This window comes from Schistocerca americana, chromosome 5 (genome assembly GCF_021461395.2).
Source record: "Schistocerca americana isolate TAMUIC-IGC-003095 chromosome 5, iqSchAmer2.1, whole genome shotgun sequence".
NCBI classification, from domain to species: Eukaryota; Metazoa; Arthropoda; class Insecta; order Orthoptera; family Acrididae; genus Schistocerca; species Schistocerca americana.
In genome coordinates this window covers 199,614,485-199,627,151 of record NC_060123.1, presented here as the reverse complement: position 1 = coordinate 199,627,151, position 12,667 = coordinate 199,614,485, and the positions used below count along the sequence as shown (strand labels likewise).

General features: G+C 47.1%; 1 protein-coding gene across 1 annotated transcript in view; it reads right to left on the bottom strand.

Moving 5' to 3' along the window:
• The window catches only part of LOC124616260 (semaphorin-1A), a gene marked incomplete at its 5' end in the record, with an annotated part of 362,538 nt that overhangs the window by 89,607 nt on the left and 260,264 nt on the right, over nt 1-12,667 (bottom strand). The gene's annotated exons all lie outside the window — the stretch shown is intronic.

Sequence of the window (12,667 nt, the reverse complement as noted above, 5' to 3'; positions counted from 1 at the left end):
TATTCCCTATTACAAACAGCAATTATTGTTTTCAACAGTTTTAATGGAAGTAATAATAAATTAAAAATACGTTATAATTTTAAATAAAAAAAGACAATAATATTCAAACTTTAAGAAGATTTGATGATAGATGATACGAAAGACTTGGATTATAAGAGAGAGAGACCGAGGGGGGGGGGGATGTTACTCTATCTGAGCCAGCCTGGTCTGAAAGCCTCGTAACTATGTTCAAATGGCTCTAGACACTATGGGACTTAACATTTGAGGTCATCAGTCCCCTAGACTTAGAACTGCTTAAACTTAACTAACCTAAGGGCATCACACACATCCATGCCCAAGGCAGGATTCGAAACTGCGACCGTAGCAGCCGCGTAGTTCCGGACTGAAGCACCTAGAACCGCTCGGCCACAACGGCCGGTTGCCTCGGAACTACTTCGAGCCTTGCAGTCCCGGTTCGCTACAGTTTAATTTTCGGGTTGATATTTCTAAACACTATTTACGAGGACACTTTAACTATTATGTACACTGAAATGTGCAGTGATGTGAGAGGGTAAAGTATGTTATTTCTTGGGGTTATTAATTAACCTCATTCCTGTATTATGTGTGTTGAATTTTACCTGTTATGTAGTTTACATACTAAATGTGGAAAGCAAAGAGCTTGCAGTAGAAGAGGTTTGTTTCACAGTACCGAAGATGAATACGTGCTCATAGGTTCCAAGGTATGCATTTTAGAACCCGTGTTTACTAGACGTTTTTGCTTCGAATGCTCGTTCCTGTAATATCCTTGAATACTGACCATACCTCCCAGGACAGTCAGTATTTACATACTGCCTGATGGAAAAACATATTTCGAGAAGGTTGTGAGAAAGGGCTGCTTATTCTCGCCACCTGTATGTCGAATAAGCAATGAAACAGGGGAAATTTTTTTTTGGAGAGTGTAAGTAAAACATTAAGAGGAGCAGTCACTAAAGACATGCTTCACAGACTACATAGCCCATGATGCCGAAAGTAAGAAAACTTGAATACAATGGATGCAAATGTAGCTCAAACTACGGACAAAGAAGACAAATGCGCAGACAAAGACTAGTTGTAACGCATCACTTGCAGTCGCCCCAAAGGGCAGTTCTCCTGGCTGTTAGGGACGCAAGAGCAGCATCTGGTAGAATGAGGCGTTGGCCAACCTCGAGCTGATGCATTGATCTTCCTTCACCCGCTTATAGTGGCTTGTGGTCAGGGCCCACTACGTTGTCTTAACAACTAAAGATGACGACTGATGTTTTCCAGCACCTTTTGGAAATGAAGTTGCAGAAAGTCCTATGGTGATACGTAACTAACAGGATGTAAGAGATGCATTCTACGCAGAGAAGGAAGAATACTTTGCAGGGCCTCCAGTGTAAATCTGTCTGTCCCGTGCCACTTTCCACAGCCGATGCCTACCGTGGTAAGTGGAGGGTTGGGGAGGGGGGGGGGGGGGTCCACTGGGGACAGAACCGCACAATAACACTGGGTTCGGTGTGGGGCGGCGATAGGGCGGGTCGACTGCTGCCGCTTGTTGTGGGTTTGTGAACCACTGAGGGCTATGGCGGAACAAAGCCTCTCTGTCGTTTCTAGGTCCCAGGTTCAATACACAAAATACACAATGGTATTCATATAATTCACTTAAGAGAGAGTTTCCGAAACTGCATATCCATAAGGGTGCATTGTACTGGAATGCAAAAATTTTGAAAAATCGTAAGAAGAAACTATGAAAATTCGAAAGCAGTGACGTTAAAATCACTTGAAAAACTGAAGTACGAAATGAAGAAGTAATCGAAATAAAGGAAGAGACGTGAAAAGCTTACCCGAAAAAGCCATATGTTACGTGCACATGTTCTATTGAGTTCAGGATAGTTTAGTTGACGCAGTTTGGAGCAATACAGGGGAAGGAAATGACAGAAAGAAAAAAAATTGGTTTAGATTGACTAATACACAACGTAACTCTTGTAAAATTCGACCAGCGCTACAGGGAATCGCCCCCTTCCTTCGTCTCTTCACCACAATCGGACCGTAATTGTGTTTGGAATCTCTAAGAAACTTCCTCACTTCGCTCCGTCTTCGGCTGAAAACTTCGCAGGCGATACGGAGTATCGGTTGTGCGCTCCTGAGAGGCAGGAGTAATGAAATTAGCTGCCGATAAGCGACTGGGGGGCAACGCCCGACCGGTCGTGTTGACACAGTGTTGCGCAGGTCACGCAGAGCTTGTGCGCGGGGGCCGTGATAAGTCGGTCGGCCGGACACGGCATCTTGATTGGTCAGCTCGTGTCCTCAGCCACGTAGCGCAAGTAACGAGCACCGCCGAGAGTCGCCGAGGCGTTTTATCTTGCTGCAAGTACTGACGTTACGTGCACAGCGATAGCGAGGCGAACGAGTTGTCCTGGTCACTGGTAGAAATGCTGTGCCTTCAATTACCTCTAGCTGACCGTCTGGAATCACTTGGAGAGCCGGGAGCATACGATGTGGCCAACCTACAGACCGGACAGTTTTCTCTCGTTCTCTTGGATATTCATGGCTAGCCTCCGTAGGTCATGGAGCTAGTACACGCTACGTACCCAGTTCGAAGCCTGATGGTGGATGAAATTTTCAGCGCAAGTATTGGACGACAATGGGGCAGAGTCTACAAGGAATAGTTCATGAGAAACAGACGGTACATTAGTTCCTAGGATTAAATCACAGAACTTTCCAAGCTGTTTATGGAACGAGGCCAGTAAATACCGACGAATAGGGACGTTAAACACAACGATTCCATTGCTCATAATTTGTAGGTCAATTAAACAATTTAAAATCAGAGATAGTAAAATAGTCAGTATTAAACTGAGTGACAGTCCAAATCCACAATAGCTGTTTATTATGTTTTCACTGTATGACGACCGGTTTCACACTCTGGAGGTATATCTTCAGTTCACATAAAACTAGTACATCATGTACCACGACTTCCACGGTGCAAGTGCGCATGAAAACATGTCACTCCTCGGTAAAACCTTGGATGAAACGGCAGATGGGCATCCGATCCGAACCATGCATGATCAGGGAAACATCTCCAAAACTCTGTCAAAAGACGAGCCCGGACAGCACTTGACGGACCACGTATGATAGGATGAAACCATCGTCAAAGTCCGCGGGGGTAACAAAGAATTAAAAAACACACACTTCTTGAAAGTCGTCATCATACTAAAGTATATCGGCAGGCGTAAAATAGTACTGCACGCTACAGCGCTAGCCACACACTGAAATGTAATGGCTTAAAAGAACAAATGGTTCAAATGGCTCTGAGCACTATGGGACTTAACTTCCGAGTTCATCAGTCCTCTGGAACTTAGAACCACTTAAACCTAACTAACCTAAGAACATCACACACATCCATGCCCGAGGCAGGATTCGAAACTGCGACCGTAGCGGTCGCGCAGTTCCAGACTGTAACTTAAAAGAACAAAACAGTGAGAAGCGAGACCGAATCAATTACTAAAATGTGTGTATCTTGCGTGAATACACGGTGCTGGACGATTGGCAACTTGGAGTTGAAGCGGCGTACAAGGTGGTGGTATTTTGGTTATTGTGCTGTTAATGGTGCGAATATGGACACAAAGTGTGCTGTTTCTGTGTAGGAGGCGCCACTGATGGTCGATGAAGACGGCAGAGGACGATGTGTGGGTGTTGAGGAGTAGGAGGAGGGAGTTGGTGTTGTGGACGGTTGGAGAAGAGGTTGTATGAAAACTGGAATGTTGTCGTACGAGTACAGGGTTCTGCTAGAAAAGCATATGCGAACTAAGTGTTGAGGGGAAGAACATGGATAAACTGAAGAGTCGAGTTGTGTAAGGAAGAATATCGGCATAGTCCTAGAAACGGTTAGATTATATATTTGGATGGAAGAGGTAGTGAGTTGTGCGGAATGGGGCCGTTGGAAAAGATGTATGTTTCAGATAACAGACACTCAATGATAGATCCATACCTAAAGACTGGAAAGTAGCATAGATCACACCAATATTCAAGAAATGCAATAGGAGTATCCACTGAATTACACTGACGTCAATTTGCAGCAAGATTTTGGGACATGACCTGTGTTCGAACATTTTGAACCACCGCAGAGAAAACGATCTATGACATATAGCCAGCATGGATTAAAAAAATACCGTTTTTGTGAAACACAACTAGCTCTTCATTCGCACGAAGTAATGAGTGCTACCGACAGGGGAACTCAAATTGATTCCATATTGCTAGACTTCTAAAGGCATTTGACATTCATCGTCACAAATGACATAACGTCGAATTGCGTACCTATGGAAGATCGTCTCAGTTCTGCGTTTTGATTCGTGATTTCCTGCCAGAAAGGTCACAGATCGTAGTAACTGTCGGAAAGTCATCGAGTAAGAAATAAGTGATATCTAGCATTCCCCAAAGACGCGTTTAGGCCCTCTCCTGTTCCTATTCTATGTAAACGAATGTAAACGATTTAGGAGACAATATGACAGCCCTCTTCGATTGTTGGCAGATGATGCTGTCGTTTAGCTTCCAGTAAATTCATTAGAAGAACAAAACTAATTACGAAACGATTTGGACAGGATATTTGCGTGATGCGAAAAGAGGAAAAATAATGAAAAGCGTGAGATCATTCACATGAGTACTAAAAGGAATCCTTTAAATTTCGGTTACACGATAAATTACGCAAATCTAAAGGCTGTGAATTCAACTAAATACTTAGGAATTACAATTAAAAATAAGTTAAACTGGCACGCACACATAGATAAGGTTGTGGGGAATTCAAACAGAAGACTGCGTTTTATTGGCAGATTACTTAGAAGGTGCAACAGATCTACTTAGGACACTGTCTGCACTACGCTTTTCCGGCCTCTGCTGAAGTGTTGCTGTGCTGTATGGGATCCTTACGAGACAGTGACAATCATTAAAACAAAGGCTTTTTTCATTGCAACGAGATCTCCTCACGAAATTTCGGTTACTACTTCCTCCTTCGGATGCAAAAGTAATTTGTTAACGTCCACCTACTGAGGAAAAATGTTCGTCGTAATAAAGTATGAAAAATTAAAGCTCGCAAGGGAAGATTTAATCGTTTTTCCCGCGCGCTGTTCGAGAATGGAACGTGATAATAGTCTGAAGGTGATTCGATGAACCCTCTGCCAGGTGCTTAAGTGTGGATTGCAGAGTAGTCATATAGATGTAGATGTAAATGAGCAGGACCATGTCTTCATACGCGAAAGTGGGTGTTGTTTGGAGGGATTACATCTGGTGGACGAAGAGGTACAACAGGCTATGATTTCGCTGGAAATGGACGGGGTCGACTTGATTTCGTAGGATAAAACGGGACAGTGCTGACTCCATGTATTGCTGCTTGAGGCCGTGTTTATTTGAGTATCGTTTATCGAAGCTGATTTGCTTGAATACAGGTGCCACGGCTTTTGCAGTCCTGTGTTAATGAACGTGGCGTATCACACAACATTCACAAGGTTTTGCTTGGATGGCTTTCTTAGACAGCTCAGCCGTGTGGCTTGTACAGATGATGTCTTCTCTTTTGTCATGCAAGCATGCTTTCGGGAGGAAGACGTGATTGTTACGAAGAAAGTGCGGGATAGAGCAGCACACCTGTACGTGACTCAATTCATATCAGTGTGGAGCGGCGTAATTAAGTTGGTACGCGCTCAAGAATACTATTTCATCACCACCTCCACGTCCTATCGTGGGTTATACAATCTTACAATTGACACTAATTAGTTCCCTTGCGGTGGCTACGACGACAACAGAGCACACACAATGGGTAATTTCTTAGTGGACTCGGGTTTCTTAGGGGCTGCGATAAGCAACCCGCTGGTCAACACGTTTCTGGGAAGGCCTCGGGGAATCGGACGCATTTGCCACCTGCCGGCGAAAGCGAGTGCCGTCGGCCCCGGTCACGACCGGAAGGCCGCTTTAATTTGCGAGTGCACAGCAGGGCGGCGTCGGTCTTTTCGCGACGACTACGGCGACGGCGCCCCCAGTCGGTGGCCGGCGACGCGACGTGTAAATCACGCTCGTAATTGCTGGCGCGGCCGCGCGTCACGATCCCATCTGGCACCGGCGCCGGCGGCGTTGGCCCTTAACTGATGCCTGGCGCACGCACGGACGGGCGGACGCTGCCGCGGCGCGCCGTTCCGAGAATTTTAGCCCGTCAGATCTCATCTTGAGTGACGGCTTCAGCGCGCGGCCGGGCGAGCGTGAATGCGATACGTGCCACATGCGAAAAATTTTGACTGCCGTGTACAGCGCTAAGTGAGAGGAGGGGTGGGATAGGAGAAGGGGAGGAGGGAGGGAGGGAGGGAGGGAGGGAGGGAGGGAGGGAGGGAGGGAGAGAGAGAGAGAGAGAGAGAGAGAGAGAGAGAGAGAGAGAGTGGATGACCGGGAGACGACAGGGGATAGAGGGAGATCCGAAGACAGGTTGGGAGGGTGACGGGTAGGGAGAGAATGGAAGATCAAGGGATTGGAAGGAGAGAGAGGGAGATTGTGTAGTAAGGAAGATGAGAAAGGGAACTAGAGAGTGTGGAGGGAGGGAAGGTTGATGGGTGGGAAAGGGAAGGGATGAAGGGCGGGAGGAGGTGGTTAGGAGCGTGGGAGGAAGGCACGGGAAGAGTAGGAGAGCGGATAGGAGAAAGAGCAGGCGGGGTCATTTTGAAGATGTAGCGGACATACAATAGATAACAGGTCGCAAAGCAGCCCATGCACTAAAGAAATCGCAACAAAATCTAAGGGTCATAAATGTTAATAAGTGTCACGGTCACCAAGGGAGGAACAAATTTATACCGTTCATAGGTAGCTGATAAAAAAAATGGACAAGAAAAACGAGAAACCTGTCTCAAATGCACTGAGGTAACAAAAGTCATAGGACAGCGACGTGCACGTATACACATGGCGGTAGTATCGCGCACACAAGGTATAAAAGGGGAGTGCTTTGTGCGGAGCTGTCTCTTATAATCGGGTGATTCTTGTGAAAAGGTTTCCGACGTGATTAAGGCCATATGACTGGAATTCACAGACTTTGAACGCGGATTGGCAGTTAGAGCTAGAAAATGAAGAGTCCATTTCCGAAATCGTTAAGGAATTCGATTTTCTGAGATCCATAGTGTCAAGAATACCAACTTCTAGGCATTACCTCTCACTGTGGACAATGCACTCACCGGCGGCCTTCACTTCACGACCGAGAGCAGCATTTGATTTTATCGTGGCTTCTCCTGTCTGGTTTGAGAACATCAAAGAGCAGACAAATAATAATAGGTAATGATAGCATTATGTGCTCAGAGTATACAAACTTTGGACGCTTGACAATGGCTTTTTGCGTAAGGTCCGTTCATTGTAAGTTTGACCATGAGTGATTTTTCTGAAAATATTTCTTTACCGGACTTGGTAGATTGAATAATTCCAAAGCGTTTGTTCGTACTGTACCTTTGATATAATTTGTAACACGGAACATTCAGCCTTGCCAAGATGCCGTTTAAGTGGAACAATAGCTTGCAACATTAGTGAAACACAACATTAAAGAATATCACTGAATTCACAAAATATTATACTAAATTAAATTACGTAGACACTTACATTAATTCTGTTGCTGTTTGCAACTATGAGTACACCAAGTGAGATTGCGCCTCATAAAATAGTATAATGGCGGTGTGCCTAATTATCATCTGCAGCGATAGCAGATATGCGTCCGATCAAGACGGCTTCCAGAACAAAAAAGGTCTTATCGGCAAGACAACAATGCTTCATCAGTTGCACGCCACAATCGATACAACCGCGTATACTAATTAATATCTTGTTATTCTTTATTTATATTCTGAGCTTATATCTACGTGTTAGCACTATGTCCACTCCCATCCTGCAAATGCGCCTTTAAAAGTGGTTGCATAGAGCTGTCAGTGCTAACAGACAAGCATCACTGCTTTGAACAATCGCAGAAATCAATGTGGGACGTACGATGAACGTATACGCTAGGACAGTGTGGCGGAATTTGGTGTTAGTGGGCTATGGCAGCAGACGACCGACACGAGTGCCTTTGCTAACAGCACAACATCGCCTGCAACGCCTCTCCTGGGTTCGTGACCAAATCTGTTGGACACTAGATGACTGGAAAATCGTAGCCCAGTGAGATGAGTCTGATTTCAGTTGATAAGAGCTGATGATGGGTTTCGAATGTGGCGCAGACCCCACGAAGCCATGTATCCAGATTGTCAACAAGGAACTGTGCAAGCCGATGATGGCTCCATAATGGTGTTGGCTGTTTTTACATGGAATGGACTGTGTCCTGTGGTCCAAGAGATCCTATCAGTGACTACTTTTTTTGTTAAATATTATGGGGCTTAACTGCCAAGGTCATCAGTACCTAAGCTTACACAATACTTAACCTAAATTATCCTAAGGACAGACACACACCCCCATGCCGGAGGGAGGACTCGAACCTCCGCCGGGACCAGCCGCACAGTCCATGACTGCGGCGCCTTAGAGCGCTCGGCTAATTCCTCACGGCTGTTCGTCTACTTACTGACTATTTGCAGACAGTCATGGATTTCATGTTCCCTTAGTACCATCGAATTTTTATGGGAGGCAATGCGCCATGTCACCGGTTCACAACTATTCGCGACTGGTTTGAAGAACATTCTGGACAATTCGAACGAACGTTTGGCCATTCAGGTCGCCCGACATGAATCCCGTGGAATATTTATGGTACATAATCGAGAGATCAGTTCGTGCAGCCCGCATCTCGTGGTCGTGCGGTAGCGTTCTCGCTTCCCACGCCCGGGTTCCCGGGTTCGATTCCCGGCGGGGTCAGGGATTTTCTCTGCCTCGTGATGGCTGGGTGTTGTGTGCTGTCCTTAGGTTAGTTAGGTTTAAGTAGTTCTAAGTTCTAGGGGACTGATGACCATAGATGTTCAGTCCCATAGTGCTCAGAGCCATGGAGTTCGTGCACAAAATCCTGCACCGGCAACACTTTCACAATTATGGATGGCTGTAGAGGCAGCATGGCTCAATATTTCTGCAGGAGACTTCCATCGTCTTGTTGAGTCCATTAGACGTCGAGCTGCCGCACTACTCCGGAGCCGGCCGTTGTGGCCGAGCAGTTCTAGACGCTTCAGTCCGGAACCGCGCTGGTGCTACCGTCGCAGATTCGATCCTGCCTCGGGCATGAATGTGTGTGCTGTCCTTAGGTTAGTTAGGTTTAAGTAGTTATGTCTAGAGGACTGATGACCTCAGATGTTAAGTCCCATAGTGCTCAGAGCCATTTGAACCACTACTCCGGGAAAAAGGAGATCCGACACAATATTAGCCACCTCAGCGTATGATACAGCGCAGCAATACTGTAAAAGAGGACAGACAAGCATAACGTAAGCAGTTTCGTCAACAAACCTGTTGGATTTGTTAAGATTTCTGATAATTAAACGCCGTCTTTGATTCGGCTTCCTTACAACATTACCTGTGTGGTACTTCCAACTGTGAACATCTTTGAGAATTTCATTTATTTTCTTTACGGGAAGTTCTCTTGTTTTGATAGAAACTGTACCGTTGCTATAATCACAACTGGTTAATGCCGGGTGGTGCATTACCCCAGTTTAAGTAATTGTTGCAGTGGGGAAGTGGGAAGATCAAGGTGACTACGAGAGAAAGGCGAAATAAAGGCGCGAGCACGGTAAACGGAAATACACGGTTTGCGTATGGCAGTGCAAATTCTGCAAATCGGCGTATCTGTTTTGCAGCGGCAGGGCGCGTCACGAGTCCGACAGCCAATCCCCGGACAGCACTCTGCGCGACGACGCCGCCGGCATAAGTGATGACGCGCTGCAAGTTTCAGCTCCCGCTGCGGCCGGCCCGGGCCAGAGTAGGGTAGGGGCGCTCTAATTGTCAGCGCATCGCGAGATGATGGATGGCTCGCAGCCGCGTATCGACCCAGTGACCCGCCGCCCCCGCCGCCCCCGCCGCCGACGCCGACGCCGACGGAAATTCGGCGCCCGCGCCGCCGCCGGCCGCGGCGGTCAGCTGTTTTAATGCGGCGCGCATCTCGCATCATCCCCTAGGCCGCAGGCCGGGGCTTAGCGGGATCGAGAGCCTAGTCGATACTCGTCAGCGCGCCCTCATCGGCTTTCTGGCCGCGCAGCCCAGCCCCCCGAAATTATCTTTTGTTACCGCGGCCGCCTGCCACAGGAATGGGCTCTTTGGCCGCCGAGGCCCCCGGATGTGTTATGTAGCACTGGCCGCAGGGCTCACCTGGACCTGAGCTGCCTGCCAGACTCACCTCACAAGCGCACCAGGTGGATTGGACTCTGGTGGAACATCAAGCAATTTAGGCCGCCAGGGCAGCGATTTCCCATTATAATAAAGACACTTGCATCATTCCTGCGATGTAACAAATGAGCAGGGTGGTAATTTGCAATGTATCATTCCACGACTGTCCATTTATCATAACGCTTTTTCCTGTCGTAGTGGCCTCGGCCAGTTTCCTGCTGCAGGTTTTGTTCGACCTGGAGATGATGGGCCGGCCTATTTCTAATGCTCCTAAATGGGTGGTGGTCGGATACAAATAGGCAGATGGAAGGGCGAGTAACTTCCCTACGACGACCAGTATTTGCTAACAGCCATGGCAGTGAAACTTCTATCAAAAGTTCGTGGTCTAGTGGTTAGCACTGCTGCATATAGACCATGGTGCCCTGCTTTTCATTCCTGCTCAGATCGAGGATTACGCTGCTCAGGACCCATCATACATCCAATCTTCATTAGGTGCGCAAGTGGCCAAAGTGTCCGCCAGACAACCCCAGGTGGGGGTCTGCAAGGAAGCAGCACGATACAAAAATAAGTAGGAGCAGGAAACAGCCATTCTCCTTCTAATTCTGACTAACTGAAGGCCTGAATGTTAATTTCGTGGAATGGTTTGGATATCGCGAAATTGAGGACTCCGTCAGTAACCCTCCTGGCTTGTACAAGTCGAGTGCCCTCCAGGACGGAGTTACTGTTTTCGTGGTGTATTTCAAAAATGGAGAGCAGATGATCCTTCGAGATTAACTGAGTTATTTCTTGCGGTGCAGAGGGTTGAGAGATTCCAAAATTGCGCTCCCGTGCACGGTCGTGGTTTTCGGGCTGAACTTCCAGTGTTGCAGGCGATTGTTGCCTTTAAGTGAGCGTGCACGTCCTCGGTAAGCCGACCTCTTACATGAGATCACACAGCTAGTAGTTAACTGTGCTGTGCACGGGCATATAGACCACCAATATAGCAGGACAGCGCCGTGGGTAACCGACACATGAGCTCTTAGTGGCCACAGCATAGAGCGCCAAATCAATGCAAGTTCCGAACGACAACAACCACCACGGTTTGTTGTTAATGGCAACTCAGGAGGCATCACTGCGACCTCAGGCGCTCCCCTCGCCAACATGAGGCAGCTATTTCGCCTCTAGGAGGCACAATCCCGTGGATCTATTTGCTTCTACCCTATCACTTGGCCGCAAATAGTCCCCGACAGGTTCTTCCGCCGGCACTGGATTTACGGAGCCGCACTGCCAGTCTCTGGCAGTCTAAGCTTGCTCACCAGCTTGAAGAACGCTGCCAGCTGTCCACGTCTACGCTACGCTGCGACTTGGCCACAGGAAACTCTGGCACTAAGACTCTAGTATTCAGTGCCTTGTTAGTGTGTTGTGTTCATGGACAACGGACATATGGAATAGCTCCTCAGATATGTGAATGGCTCGAATACTTCTTAATAAAACCCAGTAGGTTGTCCTCGACGGTGAGCGTTCGTGAGAGACAAAGGTATCGTCAGGTGTGCTCCAGGGAAGTGTGGTAGGATAGCTATTATTTTCTACACAAGTAAATGTTCCGGCGGATACGGTACACAACAATATGCGGTTATTTGCTGATGATGCTGTGGTGTACGGGGGATTGTCGTCATTGAGAGACTGAAGGAGGCTACAAGATGGCTTAGACAAAATTTCTAGTCGGTGTGATTAGTGGCAACCAGCTCCAAGTGTAGAGTAATGTACATTAATGCGCATGAGTAGGAAAAACAAACCCGTAATGCTAAATTTCTGGGGTTAACATTGCAGTGCGATATGGAATGGAAGGAGCATGTGAGGACTATGTTAGGGAAGGCGAATGATCGACTTCGGTTGGGAGAATTTTGGGAAAGTGTGGTACGACTGTAAAGGAAACCGCATGTAGGACGCAACTGAGGCCGATTTTTGAATAATACTTTAGTGTTTGGGATCGGCACCAGGTCGAATTAAAGGAGCACATCGCAGCAATTCAGAAGCGAGCTGCTACTTTTGTTATCGGTAAGTTCAAACAACACGCGGGTATTTCGAGGATGCTTCGGAAACTCAAATGGAAATCCCTGGAGAAAAGGTAACGTTCTTGTAGAAGAACAATACTGAGAAAATTTAGAGAACCAGTATTTGTAGCTGACTGCAGAACGACTCTACTGCTTCCAACATACGTTTCGACTAAGAACCACGAAGATAAGATACGAGAAATTAGGGCTCGTACGGAGGAATATAGACAGTCGTTTTTCCCTCGCTCTATTAGCGAGTGGAACAGAGGACGAAATGACAAGTAGTGGTAAATGGTGCCCTCCGCTGCGCACCGTAGGGTGACTTGCGGAGTATATATATGTAG